The sequence below is a fragment of the Tachyglossus aculeatus genome, chromosome 22, assembly GCF_015852505.1.
Source record: "Tachyglossus aculeatus isolate mTacAcu1 chromosome 22, mTacAcu1.pri, whole genome shotgun sequence".
NCBI classification, from domain to species: Eukaryota; Metazoa; Chordata; class Mammalia; order Monotremata; family Tachyglossidae; genus Tachyglossus; species Tachyglossus aculeatus.
In genome coordinates this window covers 36,004,820-36,020,839 of record NC_052087.1, presented here as the reverse complement: position 1 = coordinate 36,020,839, position 16,020 = coordinate 36,004,820, and the positions used below count along the sequence as shown (strand labels likewise).

Here is a 16,020-nt window from a genome sequence, read left to right as displayed (position 1 = left end):
ACATAGTAATCGCTTAACAAATACCATAATAATAATTATTATTATTATTATCATCACTGCTCATCTAGCAGCAACAAGTTAAAAGTGGCACCAGGAGCGATAGGGCAATGGTATTTATTGAGCACTGAATAAATGCAGTGCACTATACTGAGCGCTTGGGAGAGTACCATACAATCAAGTTGGTCGACACAATCCATCAACTGTATTTATAGAGCACTTCGCATGTGCAGAGCACTGCCCAAAGCACTTGGGAGAGTTCGCTATAACTACATAACAGGATTGATAGACATAGTCTCTTCCCACAACGAGCTTACATTCATTCATTCAATCATATTTATTAAGGGCTTCCCGTGTGCAGAGCACTGTACTAAGTGCTTGGGAGACTGCAATTCAAGAATAAGGAACAACAATCCCTTCTCACAGTCTAGAGGAGGGGAGACAGACATCATTACAAACAGACATCAATACAGATAAATAAAATGACAGATATATACAAAAGTGCTGTGGGGCTGGGAGAAGGGGGAAGAGCAGTGGGAGATGAGGAAAAGGGAGGCTTAGTCTGGGAAGGCCTCTCGGAGGAGATGTGCCTTCAGTAAGGTTTTGTAGGTGGGGAGAGTGGTTGTCCAGCAGATTTGAGGAGGGAGGGCATTCCAGGCCAGAGGCAGGATGAGGGCCAGTGGTCAGCATTGAGACAGGCGAGATTGAGGCACAGTGAGAAGGTTAGCACCAGAGGAGCGAAGTACACAGGCTGGGTTGTAAAGGGAGAGAAGCGAGGTGAGGTAATAATAATAATGATGGTATTTGTTAAGCGCTTACCATGTGCAAAGCACAGTTCTAAGCACTGGGGGGATACAAGGTGATCAGGTTGTCCCACGTGGGGCTCACAATCTTAATCCCCATTTTACAGATGAGGTAACTGAGGCACAGAGAAGCTAAGTGACTCGCCCAAAGTCACACAGCTGACAATTGGCAGAGCCAGGATTTGAACCCATGACCTTTGACTCCAAAGCCGTGCTCTTTCCGCTGAGCCACGCTGCTTCTCTGGTAGGAGGTAGGAGGGAGCAGGGCTCCGTGTTGTAAATTCTCTGGCACCTGGGCCCAGCTCAGATCTCCTTGGCCTTCTCTGCATCCCTACAGGGCACGAAGGGGCAGGGAGAGAGATCCTTATGGAACAGTTGGGAAACAGAGATTCAGAGAGGTTAAGTGCTATGGCTAAGGTCACACAGCAGGTCTAGGGCAGAGCTGGGTTTAAACCCTAGTTTCTTGGCTCCTAGGCTGGTTGCTCTTTGCTCTGTGCTCTGATCTCTAAATCCCAATTTTCCTTCAATCAATCGATCATTTTTATTGAGTGCTTACTGTGTGCAGAGCAGTGTACTAAACGCATGGAGGAGTACGATTTAACAGAGTTGGTAGACTGGTTTTGATTCTCCTGTACCTCTGTTTGAGGCAATGAAATGCAAGGGGGAGGGACTGGAGGATGATTTGCAATGGGAAATGGCATTTCAGCCTGGTTTAGTTCATTCATTCATTCAATCGTATTTATTGAGCGCTTACTGTGTGCAGAGCACTGTACTAAGCTCTTGAGTCTAGTGGCTAGAGCACTGGCCTGGAGTCAAAAGGACCAGTGTAAATAATAATAATTGTGGTATTTGTTAAGCGCTTACAGGCGCTGTACTAAGTATTAGGGTGGATACAAGCAAATCAGGTTGGACACAGTCTCTGTCCCACGGGTGGCTTGCAGTCTCAATCCTTATTTTGCAGAAGAGGAACTGAGGTACAGAGAATTGAGACTTGCCCAAGGTCATACAGCAGACAAGTGGCAGAGCCAGGATTAGGACCTATGACCCTCTGGCTCCCAGGCCTGTGCTCTATCTGTTACACTCCGCTGTTTTTCATTCATTCTATTCATTCATTCGTATTTATTGAGCACTTACTGTGTGCAGAGCACTGTACTAAGCACTTGGGAAGTACAAGTCGGCAACATATAGAGACGGTCCCTCCCAACAGCGGGCTCACAGTCTAGAAGGGGGAGACAGACAACCAAACAAAACGTATTAATAAAATAAAATAAATAGAATAAATATGTACAAGTAAAATAGAGTAATAAATATGTACAAACATATATACATATATACAGGTGCTGTGGGGAGGGGAAGGAGGTAAGGTGGGGGGGATGGGGAGGGGGAGGAGGGGGAGAGGAAGGAGGGGGATCAGTCTGGGAAGGCCTCCTGGAGGAGATGAGCTCTCGGTAGGGCTTTGAAGGGAGGAAGAGAGCTAGCTTGGCGGATGTGCAGAGGGAGGGCATTCCAGGCCGGGGGAGGACGTGGGCCGGGGGTCGACGGTGGGACAGGCAAGAATGAGGCGTAACGGTGAGGAGATTAGTGGCAGAGGAGTGGAGGGTGCGGGCTGGGCTGGAGAAGGAGAGAAGGGAGGTGAGGTAGGAGGGGGCGAGGTGATGGACAGCCTTGAAGCCGAGAAGCCTTGAAGTCTTGCTGCTTCACTGTGGGTTCCAATCCCGGCTCCACCACTTTTCCGCTGTGTGACCTTGGGCAAGTCACTTCACAGGGCTTCAGTTACCTCATCTGTAAAATGGGGATTCAGACTGTGAGCTCCATGCAGGATGGGGACTGAGTCCAACCTGATGTGCTTAGCACCGCACTTGGTACAGTGCCTGGCGCATAGTACGTGCTTAACAAATACCACAATTATTATTATTATTATTCCGGCTATGTACTCAGAAACACTTGGTTTCTCAGAGAAAGTGCTCACCTTAGAGAAGCAGCGTGGTTCAGTGGAAAGAGCATGGGTTTTGGAGTCAGAGGTCATGGGTTCAAATCCTAACTCCGCCAGTTGTCATCTGTGTGACTTTGGGCAAGTCATTTCACTTCTCTGGGCCTCAGTTCCCTCATCTGTAAAATGGTGATTAAGACTATGAGCCCCCTGTGGGACAACCTGATTACCTTATAACCACCCCAGCGCTTAGAACAGTGCTTTGCACATAGTAAGCATTTAATAAATGCCATTATTATCATTATTATTATTATTATTAATAAGGTGGAAGAAGTAGGCAGGGAGTAGGCAAGGGAGCTGGGGAGAGAACAGCAAGGCCCATATCAAGAAATAGCAACCTTCTAAGGATCAAAATGCTTTTAAGTCTAAATCCCATCTGGTGTGTAGCTTAAGTTGATCTTTGCAGGTGAAAAAATGGCATTCAGAGTAGGGCAAGAACCAAAATGGGGATTCCAGGATTTAGCAGGGCTGAGACAAAGGTCTGTTCCTTGAGGGGAACAGAATAAAAACTTCGGTTCCCGAAACGGATGCTTCTCCTCAGCCCTGAGCTCCTTCCCTAACTGGGCTGCTCATGTCCATTGCCATGGTCCTATAATTTTAGTACTTGTTAAGTGCTTACTATTTGCCAAGCACTGTTCCATCCAGCGGTTCGCGTGAAATCAGCAGAAGTTCCACTCCCCAAACACCTTGCATGATTCGGAGGCTCATGTGGAAATGCAACACTCCCTGCTCTCTTCTTCCCGGGCCATTCCCAATCTGGTTCCTGGCCATACCTCCTCCAGCCCCTGCCCCATTATCTCCTGGGCCTGCTTGGGCCTGAAGAGAGGCTGGCTGGGCTGGAGTCCCCCTTAGACCCCCCAGCCTGATCCCTCCTGACTCCGGCCTGCTGGAGGGAGGTCGGGGGCTGAGACAGGGAGTGGGGAAAGAGGCTAAGGTGGACGGGGCATGAGGAAAAGTGTAGGCTCATCAGTTGTTCTCTCTCCCTTGTCCTGGCCAGAAAGGGCCCCCAGAAGTCACTGCAGGGGCCTTAATGGAGACACAGGCAAACACACCCACATCCTCGCACTCGGGTCCCACTGGAAGGGGATCCCCCGGCCCTGGGGATCAGTTGCTCCATCCCTGATGGGCACCCTGCCAGAGACAAGGGCATCATCTCTTGCCCCTTATAGCTGAGGTTTGGGGGAGGGTGACAGGCTCCAGAGTCTGGGCTGGGGAGGGATGAGACCTGTCCGCTTCTTAATAATAATTATGGTGTTTGTTAAGTGCTTAATAATAATAATAATAATGGCATTTGTTAAGCGCTTATGATATGCCAGGCACTATACTAAGCGCTGGGGTGGATACAAGTAAATTGGGTTGGAAATAGACCCTGTCCCACATGGGGCTCATAGTCTCAATCCCCATTTTTTAGATGAGGTAACTGAGGCACAGAGCAGCGACTTGCCCAAGGTCACACAGCAGACAAGTGGCAGAGCTGGGATTAGAACTCGTGACCTGTGCTTACTATGTGCCAAGCACTCTTCTAAGCACTGGGGTAGATACAGGGTAACCAGGTTGTCCCATGTGGGGTTCACCGTCTTAATCCCCATTTTCCAGATGAGGTAACTGAGGCACAGAGAAGTTAAGTGGCTTGCCCAAAGTCACACAGCAGACAAGTGGCGGAGCCTTAATCCACGACCTTCTGACTCCCAAGCCCATGCTCTTTCCACTAAGCCAAGCTGCTTCTTCTTTGTTGGGAAGCAGCGTGGCTCAGTGGAAAGAGCCCAGGCTTGAGAGTCAGAGCTCATGGGTTCTAATCCCAGCTCCGTCACATGTCTGCTGTGTGACCTTGGGCAAGTCACTTCACTTCTCTGAGCCTCAGTTCCCTTTTCTGGAAAATGGGGATGAAGACTGTAAGCCCCCTGTGGGACAACCTCATCACCTTGTAACCTCCCCGGTGCTTAGAACAGTGCTTCACACATAGTAAGCGCTTAACAAAGGCTATTATTATTATTATTATTATTATTATTATTATTTGTCTCTTCCTCCTGAGGCAGCAGGCCCGTGGTGGGGGAGTGAAGGGCTGGGGGCCAGGTTCCTGGGTTCCTTTAGTGGCGTGGCTCAGTGGAAAGAGCCCGGGCTTTGGAGTCAGAGGTCAGGGGTTCAAATCCCGGCTCTGCCAATTGTCAGCTGTGTGACTTTGGGCAAGTCACTTCACTTCTCTGGGCCTCAGTTCCCTCATCTGGAAAATGGAGATTAAGACTGTGAGCCCCCTGTGGGACAACCTGATCAACTTGTAACCTCCCCAGTGCTTAGAACAGTGCTTTGCACATAGTAAGCACTTAATAAATGCCATCATTATTATTATTATTATTATTAATAGGAGCTGGCTGGACCCTCTTCCCTTGGGGAGCCAGCCAGGGCCTGGGGTCCCATGGGCTTGGTGACCTCTCCAGCTGGGCAGTGTGGGGGTCACTGCAGTTGCCTCTCTAACTCCATCTTCAACCACCCCACGTCCCCCTTGCGTGAGCATGCAAACACACACACACACACACACACACACACACACACACACACACACACACACACACTGTCGTATTCCCCGAGCCCCCCAGAGCCTCCCCCCACCTCCCCGCCAACCCCCGGCTCCATCTGCTGCTGTTCTCACTCCCCCAGGGGCTCTCTGCTCCAGGCAGCCTTCCAGCTTCGTCCCACTTCAGCCACTCAGGGCCTCCTCCTTCAACACATCAGCCCCTATGCCCCTCTTCCCTAATCCCCTTTTCCACTCTCTGTTCCCCCTCCAAACCACCACCACCGGCTGGGAGCTACCATGGTGAGGCTCAGGAACTGGGAAACACATCCTTCCCAAAGTCCCCCCCCTCCACCCTTCTTTCCCTGGAGCCATCGACTCATTACAAGTGATTTGCTGGCTCACAGATTGTGCAGACGTGCACACACACACACACCCCACATGTGTGTGCAAACATGCATGGACACTGGGGCTGGGGGTCAGGGAAGGGAGAGCGATGAGATGGGTGAAAGATGAGCGAGGCTGAACAGCAAGGACTGTGTCCTGGCCCCCATTCCCTGGCCACTGTGGAGAAGACAATCTCTCTGGCCAGGAGGGGCTGGGTTCAAGGGGCTGGGCTTTGGAGTCAGAGGTCATGGGTTCAAATCCCGGCTCCGCCACATGTCAGCTGGGTGACTTTGGGCAAGTCACTTCACTTCTCTGGACCTCAGTGCCCTCATCTGGAAAATGGGGATGAAGACTGTGAGCCCCCCGTGGGACAACCCGATCACCAGGTAACCTCCCCAGCGCTTAGAAGAGTGCTTTGAACATAGTAAATGCTTAATACATGCCATCGTTATAATTATTATTATTATTCAAGGGTGGCACAGGTGTGGGGAGGGACTCTGGAGAGAGAACCTGAGGGAATGGGAAGAGAAGTTGAGGGAGTGGAGGCTGGGGAGAGCATAGACCATGCTAAGGAAAACCAGGATGCGGGAGCTAATCCCAGTTTTTCCCCTGCTAGCCCACTGATTGCACTCCCAGACCCACCTTATTAACCTGATTTTTAAAAAGTCCATATTTCTGGGCCTTAGAGTGGGACAGGAGTTGTGGGGTGGTGGGGAGGAGGGGAGGGAGGGAACAGGTCGAAAGGGAGATAAAGTCAGAGCCAGAAGCTGTTGTGTTGACAGAAGGAATGGAAACATTCACATTTATCCTAGTGCACTCACATACACACACACAGACACACACAAATACACAGTCAAACAACTACACGCACATATCCATATTCAAACTCGAGTCTTCCCCCCGATTGGACATGAAGGCAGAGCTCAATCATACCTGCAGCAGGTGATTAGAGAACCAGAACAACCAAATGAGGTTGACCCTGCCTCTGTCATCTCAGTTGACTGCCCAGACTGTCCACTGAGGCTGCCCACTGAGCAATCAATCAATCAATCAACCAATTAATCAATAAACTTTATTGCTTTATTGAGCCCTTACTTGATGCAGGGCACTGTACTTAGGGCTTGGGAAAGTACAATACAATAGTAATTGCGGTATTTGTTAAGTGCTTACTATGTGCCAGCCACTGTACTAAGTGCTGGAGTGGATACAAGCTAATCAGGTTGGACACAGTCCCAGTCCCCCATGGGGCTCACGGTCTTCATCCCCATTTTACAATTGAGGTAACTGAGGCCCAGAGAAGTGAAGTGACTTGCCCAAGGTCAGACAAGTGGTGGAACTGGGATTAGAACCCGGGTCCTTCTAACTCTCAGGCCCATGCTCTTTCCGCTAGGCCACGTTGCTTCTCAGTACAACAGTTGGGAGATGTAGTCTCTTCCACAAAGAGTTCACAGGCTATGGGGGAGATAGACATTAAAATAGATTAGGGATAAGGGGATTAAATAGCATATAAGAATATTTATACTATAATCCCCCTCTAGACTGTAAACTTATTGTGGTCAGAGAACAGGACCACCAACTCTACACCTGTCTACATGTTTTGCTTTGTCGTCTGTCTCCCCTTTCTAGACTGTGAGCCCATTGTCAGGTAGGGACCGTCTCTATATGTTGCCGACTTGTACTTCCCAAGCGCTTAGTACAGTGCTCTGCACACAGTAAGTGCTTAATAAAAAAGATCGATTGAATGAATGAATGAATGAACTCTATTGTATTCATTCAAGCACTCAATACAGTGTTTTGCACATAATAAGTGCTCAAGAAATACCATTGATTTAGAAGCAGCATGGCCTAATTCATTCATTCAGTCGTATTTATTGAGCACTTACTGTGTGCAGAGCACTGTACTAAGCACTTGGGAAGTACAACTTGGCAACATATAGAGACGGTCCCTACCCAACAATGGGCTCACAGCCTAATGGAAACAGTATGGGCCTGGGGCTCAGAGGTCCTGGGTTCTAATTCTGAATGTTCCACTTACCTGCTGTGTGACCCTGGACAAATCACTGTACTTCTCCATGCCTCAGTTACCTCGTCTGTAAATGGGGATTAAAACTGTGAGCTCTATGTGGTACAGGGATTGGGTCCAACCCAATTAGCTTGTATCTACTCCAGCTTTCAGTACAGTGCCTGGCACATAGGAAGCATTTAACAAATACCACTCCCCAAACACCAAAAAAGTGCTTAGTAAAGTGCTGTCTGCACACAGTAAGTGCTCAATAAGTGCTATCAATTGAGTTACATAAATTCTGAGACGTTCCTAGACAACAGGGACGGGAGAAGCAGGAGCTCTGGGCTGCCCCTCAGTTCTGGCTTCTCTTACCCTCTGTGCTGCTGCTCTGTTCCTCCTCTTCCCCCACATCCTGGGCTCCCTGGAGCAGCTCTCTCCAACCCCACATTCCCTGGAGCAATTCCCCCTTACCCCATCCTGGGCTCCCTGGAACAGCTCCCCTATCCTCCTGAACAGGTTCCCTGAGTACTTGTCCCTGCAGCTGCAGTTTCAACCTCCAAAAGTGAGACTTTTTAATGGTATTTATTAAGCACTCACTAGGTTATAGGCACCGTATTAAGTGCTGAGTTAGATACACAGTTGGACATGGTCCGTGTCCTATGTGGGGCTCACAGTCTTAATCCCTGTTTTTCAGATGAGGTAGCTGAAGCACAGAGAAGTGAAATGACTCTCCCAAGATAATAATAATAATAAATAATGATGGCATTTATTAAATGCCTACTATGTGCAAAGCACTGTTCTAAGAGCTGGGGAGGATACAAGGTGATCAGGTTGTCCCACCAGGGGCTCACAGTCTTAATCCCCATTTTTCAGATGAGGTAACATGCACAGAGATGTTAAGTGACTTGCCCAAAGTCACACAGCTGACAAGTGGCGGAGCCGAGATTTGAACCCATGACCTCTGACTCCAAAGCCCGTGCTCTTTCCACTGAGCCACGCTGCTTCTCTAAGATCACACAGCAGACAGGCGGAGGAGGCAGGGTTAGAACTCAGGTCGTTTTGACTCCCAGCCCAGTGGTCTACCCACTAGGCTATGCTGCTTCTCTGAGATTTGAGATTGTGCAGGTCTTCTCCATCTTCTGCCGGTTGGTGCGATCAGGAGACACAATTCATCATGGTCCAGAGTATTCCTGTGTGACCTGGTCAGTTCTGGGGCCTCTCTGGGCCTCGTTTCTTCCACCTGTAAATGGGGGTGACAATCCTGCCCTCTCTCCCTTGCATGGAAACAACCGAGCTATGTAGGTGAACTACCTTGAGCTTTTCAGCAGAAAGAAGCTAACAATAGATATCCAAGGAGGCATCATTAAGGATATTAGAGTGCAGCTCACCCTGGGGGTTGCTTGCGGGCGGGGTGGGGTCACCTGGGTCCTCGGGGCCTAGGGGTGACGTCATCAACCCAGCAGCCAGAGGTCCCCCCGGTCCCCCACCACCTTCTTCTTGCGCCTCTCTGGGCTGTGATGTGGTCAGTGGTGTGTCCAAGGGAGGGCCCGGCACAATGGCCCGTCCTCCACTGGGCCAGCAGTTTTGATGTCCTCATCACACACTGCTGGTCCTCGCCCTCAGCTCAAAGCCGACGAAGATGCCGCTCGTCCCGGGCTCCTTCCTACTGACCAGAAGGGCCCCCATCCCCACCTGTGTGCACACCATGGGGGGACCTGGAAGAGAGTCGGGGGTGGAGGAGGAGGGCTGAGGGATGGGGAGCAGGCCGGATTAGGCTGGGAAACAGAGAGAGGGAGAGAGAGAGGAAATGGCCTGCTCAGTGGCGACAATGCTGGACTTTGAACAAACCACAGAAGGTTTTCGCACTTATCAAAAGAGCTCTTAGAAGCAAATCGTGCCCAGGGAGCAGGGGAGAAAGCTCTGTTCCCGGCAGCTTCTGATCAAACGCATTTGGTCAAAGAACCTTTAAATACCTTGAAAACCAGGTGAAGCGGAGTTCAATGGGCCTGGAAAGGAAAAATCTTGCTTGATTGGTTTCTACCTGAGATATGGGCTCAGGCTGTCAGGCGGCCAGCTTTGAAGCGGGTGGGGTCTTCACGATGAGGCTGGAGAAGAACCAGAAAAAGGGCCCAGCAGGGGCTGGGGCAGGAGAGGAGGGCCGGCATGGACAGGCTGGGAGGAGAGAGCTGGAAACTGCAGGAAAACTTCCCCTCCAGAGGGAAAAATAAGGGAGAGGGGCCAGGGAGCAGACAGCATTGAGAGGAGGCTGATCAGGTGGAAGGAAAACTAGGGCAGAGGTTTGGACCAGGAAAGGAGAGCCGATGGCGGCTACTGCCCTGCTGGCCTCTCCCTGGTTCAGACGGACAGGGCTGCCTAGGTCTTCTGGAGAGACTCTGCTACCCCCTCCCTCTCCCTTAGCCAGGAAATGGCCTTCCTCCTTGATTCATCACCCCTTCCAGCCCCACAGAACTTGAGTACATATCTGTAATTCATTTATTTATGTTCATGTCTGTCTCCTCCTCTAGACTGTAAGCTCGTTGTGGGCAGGGGATGTGCCTTTTTATTGTTCTGTTGTGCTCTTCCAAGCACTTAGTACAGTGCTCTGCACACTGTTAAGTGCTCAATAAATATGATTGACTGACTGACTGACTTGTGTCTCGGTGCGTATGTGTGGTGGGTGGGAGGGGTGGGGGAAACAGTGCTCAACAGGCACACTAGCCACTTCAAAAAAATGGGATTTGTTAAGCACTTACTATGTGCCAGGCACTGTACTAAGCTCTGGGATAGTCACAAGATAATCAGCTCCCCATGGGGCTCGGAGTCGAAATAGGAGGGAGAACAGATTTGATTCTCCATTTGGCAGATGAGGGGATTGAGACACAGAGAGTGAAGTGACTTAACCAAAGTCACACAGCAGGCAAGTGGCCCAGTTGGGATTAGAACGCAGATCCTTCTGATTCCCAGGCCCGGAGCTCTTTCCACTAGGCCACGATGCTTCTCTTGGGCATGAGAAAGAAGGAAGAGGCAGAGAGACAGATGGAGAAGAGTGAAGAGCGGGGTGGGGCAATTCAATCAATCAATAGTATTTATTTAGCACTTACTGTGGGTTGAGCACTGACCTAAATGCTGGGAGAGTATTGAGGATCTACGGCGGAGGTTCAAAGCCAAGAGGAAAAGGGCATGAGGCCCTGACACCTTGAGGCAGCAAAGCTTGGCCTGGAAATAGAATTTGGGGCAGTGGCAACGTCGTCCTTTTCTGAGGAGAGAGGACAGAGATGGTACTTCTGGCTTCTGGGCAGGGGCAGCCCCCCCCAGCCCAGCTCAGGGAAGGGGACCCACACAATACTCCGGGGTCAGGTGGACCTACTGTAGCTAGTCCACCCCACCCCTATCCCACTGCAGTGCCCTTCACCCCCCCAATCTCATTCATCTGGTTCTCCATTCATTCATTCAATAGTATTTATTGAGCATTTACCGTGTGTAGAGCACTGTACTGTAAGCGCTTGGGAAGTACAAGTCAGCAAGATATAGAGACGGTCCCTACCCAACAATGGGCTCACAGGGAAATTGAGGGAACAAGGCAGAGAAACGATCCTCAGGCCTCTGCCTTTTCCACAGCCGTGCCACTTTGGGCCTTGGGCACTGGAAATGTTTTGCAGGGGCTTTGGTGATCCCTGGGTTTGATGAAGATGAGCTTGGTTCTACAGAGGCAGCAAGGGAGCCAGCTCCTGAGGGGGAAGCTAGAAGGGGGCAGGGAATGGGAAATCCTGGTCTTATGCTGTCCAGTCATCTCTGACCCATAGCGATGCCATAGACACATCTCTCCCAGAACACCCCACCTCGAACTGCAATCTCTCTGGTAATGTATCCGTAGAATCTTCTTGATAAAAATATAGAAGTGGTTTACCATTGCCTCCTTCCATGCAGTAAACTTGAGTCTCTTCCCTAGACTCTCTCCCATTCCTCTGTTGCCCAGCACAGGTGAGTTTTAACTTGTGGCAGATGGTCTTCCACTCACTAGCCACTGCCCAAGCTAGGAGTGGAATGGATAGGCCTCTGCTTGACTCTCCCTCCCAGAGTCGAGACTGGTAGAGGACTGGAAACTCTCCAGGTACAACCCTGGGGGCAGGGGGATGGGGGGAATCCTTAGAGAGCTGGGAATTAGGGATTCAGAGAGCAGGACCTCTCCAAAATTCCCACTTTTAAGACTGCCCCCTCTCTGGCCCTACCCATCTAGGGAGGGCTGAGGGCAGATTGGAAGTTGTCTGTTTTGCCAGGAGGGGGAAGAAGAAGAGGAAAAGGAGGGAGAGGAGGAAGAGAAGTAGGAAGGAGAATGTATTATTTATCTGCGTGCTAAGCTTTCCTGGAGCTTCTGTTGCATTGGCAATTCTCTCCTGCCCACAGAGATAATAATAATCGTGGTATTCGTTAAGTGCTTACTATGTGTCAGGCATGTACTGTACAAAGACCTGGGCTTTGGAGTCAGAGGTCATGGGTTCAAATCCCAGCTCTGCCAAACGTCAGCTGTGTGACTTTGGGCAAGTTACTTCACTTCTCTGTGCCTCAGTTCCCTCATCTGTAAAATGGGGGTGAAGACTGTGAGCCCCCTGTGGGACAACCTGATCACCTTGTAACCTCCCCAGCGCTTATAACAGTGCTTTGCACATAGTAAGCGCTTAATAAATGCCATTATTATTATTATTATTATTATTATTACTAAGCCCTGGGGTAGATGCGAGCAAATACGCGTTGGACACAGTCCCTGTCCCATGTGGGGCTCAGTCTCAATCCCCATTTTACAGATGAGGTAACTAAGGCACAGAGAAGTAAAGTGACTTGCCCAAATCACTTGGAGAAGCAGTGTGGTCCAGTGGAAAGAGCATGGGCTTTGGAGTCAGAGGTCACAGGTTCAAACCCTGGCTCCGCCAACTGTCAGCTGTGTGACATTGGGCAACTCACTTAACTTCTCTGTGCCTCAGTTACCTCATCTGTCAAATGGGGATTAAAACTGTGAGCCCCCCGTGGTATAACCTGATCACCTTGTAACCTCCCCAGCACTTAGAACAGTGTTTTGCATATAGTAAGCATTTAACAAATACCATTATTGTTATTATTATTATTAAATCACACAGCAGATAAGTGCTGGAGCCGGGATTAGAACCCATAACCTTCTGACTCCCTGTCCCACTATGCTACACTGCTTGGCAGGAATGCTGTACTCATCATAAGGAGGGGGCATGTGGGCGCTCCAAGTGAAGCCAGTGGGACTCAGGTTCTTCCCAGGGATTGAGTGAGAATCCAGGAGCCCTGCCTCCCAGCTCACTTTTAGCAGTTTGGGAACTGCCTTCCGGCCAGCTCCTGAGGGAGGACAACCGGGTGGAGCCGGAATTTGAACCGGGATTAGAGAAGCAGCATGGCCTAATGGATAGAGCATGAGACTGGAAGTCAGAAGGGCTTGGGTTCTCATCCTACCTCTGCCACTTGTCTGTTGGGTGACCTTGGGCAAGTCACTTAATGCCTCAGTAACCTCATCTGTAAAGTGGGGATGAAGACTGTGAGCCCCATGTGGGCCATGGACTGTGTCCAACCTGATTACCATGTATCTACCCCAGCGCTCAGCACGGTGCCTGGCACATAGTAAGTGTTTAACAAATACCATAGAGAAAAGAAGAATAACCCGGATTCTTCTGAATCCTAGGCCCCTTGCTCTTTCCACTAATAATAATAATAATGATGGCATTTATTAAGCGCTTACTATATGCAAAGCACTGTTCTAAGCACTGGGGAGGTTACAGGGTGATCAGGTTGTCCACCGGGGGGCTCACAGTCTTCACCCCCACTTTACAGATGAGGGAACTGAGGCCCAGAGAATTTAAGTGACTTGCCCAAAGTCACACAGCTGACAATTGGTGGAGCTGGGATTTGAACCCCTGACCTCTGACTCCAAAGCCCGTGCTCTTTCCACTGAGCCACGCTGCTTCTCCACTAGGCCTTACTGCTTCACTTAAGAAATACCATTATGATTATATGGGCTGCCACTGCTCTGCCCCCTCCTAGTATTACTCTACAGGCTGCCCGTCCCTTAAGGGCCCAGAGAATCGTCAATCGACCGCATTTACTGAGCGCTTACTGTTTGTACAGCACTGTACAATATAACAATAAACACATTCCCTGCCCGCAACAAGCTTACAGTCTAGAGGGCTGCTGTCCCCTGGGGTAGCAGGGGTTGGGGGTGGGGGGTGGCAAGAGGCCGCTGATGATCGGGTCTTGGGTTCAATCAGGGGAAATGGGGGAGCGAGGGGGCCACCTGCCCCACCCTCCTCTTGCCACCACTCATGCCTTGGTTGGAAGGGTGGGACCCCTGGGTCAGTGGGCCACAGCATTGTTCCGATCGGCCCTTCCTGAGACAGCTGGTTAGAGGCTACAGTGTTCTAGACTGTAAGCTCATTGTGGGCAGGGAATATGTTCCCTCTGTTGTACTGTAGTCAGTCAGTCGTATTTGTTGAGCACTTACTGTGGACAGTGCACAGTATTAAGTGCTTGGGACAGACCAATATAACAATAAATATTATTATGGTTCTTGTTAAGCGCTTAGAATGCACCAGACACATTCACTACCCACACCGAGCTTACTCTCCCAAGAATATAGTACAGTGCTCTGCACATAGTCAGTGCTCCGTAAATGCCGTTGATGATGGGCACAAGGTAAGGGCTCAGTAAATACCACTGACGGATTATCCTGGGGGATAGGGACTGTATTTGGGAAAGGTGGCGCTCCTTGCCTTGCAGGCAGGTGGGTCAACTTGTACTTCCCAAGCGCTTAGTACAGTGCTCTGCACACAGTAGGCGCTCAATAAATACGATTGAATGAATGAATGAATGAATGAAAGTGAGAGAAGCACCCGAGTACCAGTTGTGCAGGGGCTGAATGATCATGGACTTGAATGAAATTCCTGACTTTGGGGGCTGTGAGATACTGAGGGTTTCAAAAACAAGAACATTCAATAAAAGGAAATATCTCCTCCACCGGAACAGCCTTCGTGGAGGTTTGCTTGGAGAATTTCCTTGATTTCCTTATCTGTTTCTCGGCCGGAAAGCCAGTAGGAGGATGTGTGTGTGTGGGGGGGGGGGGGGGGGGGGCTTGTGAGTATGTGTGTGTGTGTGTCGTTTGTGTATATGTGTGCGTGTGCGCACCCAAGGGGACGTGGCTCTGTTCTTATGCTTGCCTGGGGGAAGGGGAGCTTTGGAGCAGTGTGTAGGTGTAGTTTTTGTGTGTCTGTGTTTATGTGTGTGGATGTTGGTGTAGGTGTGGCTGTGGGGGAGAGGTGCGTATGAGAATGTGGGTGTGAGTCTTCTGTGTTTCTAGGCTGAGGGTAGAAATGATTGACCTCGGAAACCAAACCGTTGCAGTGGAGAGGGGCTGCGGGGTCCAACACCGTGTGTGTCTCTGTGTGTGTGCCTCTGTGTGTGTGTTTGTGTGCGTGTGTGCGTGTTTGTGTGCGTGTGTACACCGAGTAACCCTTTAACAGCCGAGCTGATGGGGCGTGGTGCCTATTTGGGCCCTGAAGGAGGGGCGGATCTGTTTCCTCCATCCTGTCCTACAAGGAAGCATGTAGGATCATCATCATCATCATCATAATGGCATTTGTTAAGTGCTTACCATGTGCCAAGCACCGTTCTAAGCGCTGGGGTAGATACAAGGTCATCAGGTTGTCCCACGTGGGGCTCACAATCTTTAATCCCCATTTTCCAGATGAGGGAACTGAGGCACAGAGAAGTTAGGTGGCTTGCCCAAGGTCACACAGCAGATGCCCGAAAGGATTCGTGGGAATCCTCGGGGCTGAAGGTGGCTGGGAGGGGGAAGGGGTGTAGCTAGGGAGGGGAGGGGGGTAACTAGCCTCCAGTGGGGTGGTGCCCCCCATGTCCAGTGAAACCTGGAGGCCGGGGGTCCTCCTGCCTTGCTACGACCGTCCGGAGGAAGGGCAACGGCCCCCGGGACTCGACTGAGCCCGTCGGTTTTTGGGGGAGAAGCAGCGTGGCTTAGTGGAAAGAGCCGGGGCTTGGGAGTCAGAAGTTGTGGGTTCTAATCCCACCTCCGCCACTTGTCTACTGTGTGACTTTAAGCAAGCCACTTATCTTCTCTGTGCCTCAGTGACCTCATCTGTCAAATGGGGATGAAGACTGTGAGCACCGCGTGGGACAACCTGAATACCTTGTATAATAATAATAATAAGAAGAAGAAGAATGGTATTTGTTAAGCACTTACTATGTGCCAAGCACTGTTCTAAACTCTGGGGTAATCAGGTTGTCCCAAGTGGGGCTCATAGTC

The 16,020-nt window shown here is 50.3% G+C and overlaps 1 non-coding gene across 1 annotated transcript; it reads right to left on the bottom strand.

Moving 5' to 3' along the window:
- Window positions 1-11,682: 11,682 nt before the first annotated feature.
- On the bottom strand, window positions 11,683-11,820 carry LOC119944317. Its single transcript, XR_005455808.1, has one exon. It is a non-coding gene; the product is annotated as a small nucleolar RNA SNORA7 (small nucleolar RNA).
- Window positions 11,821-16,020: the final 4,200 nt, after the last annotated feature.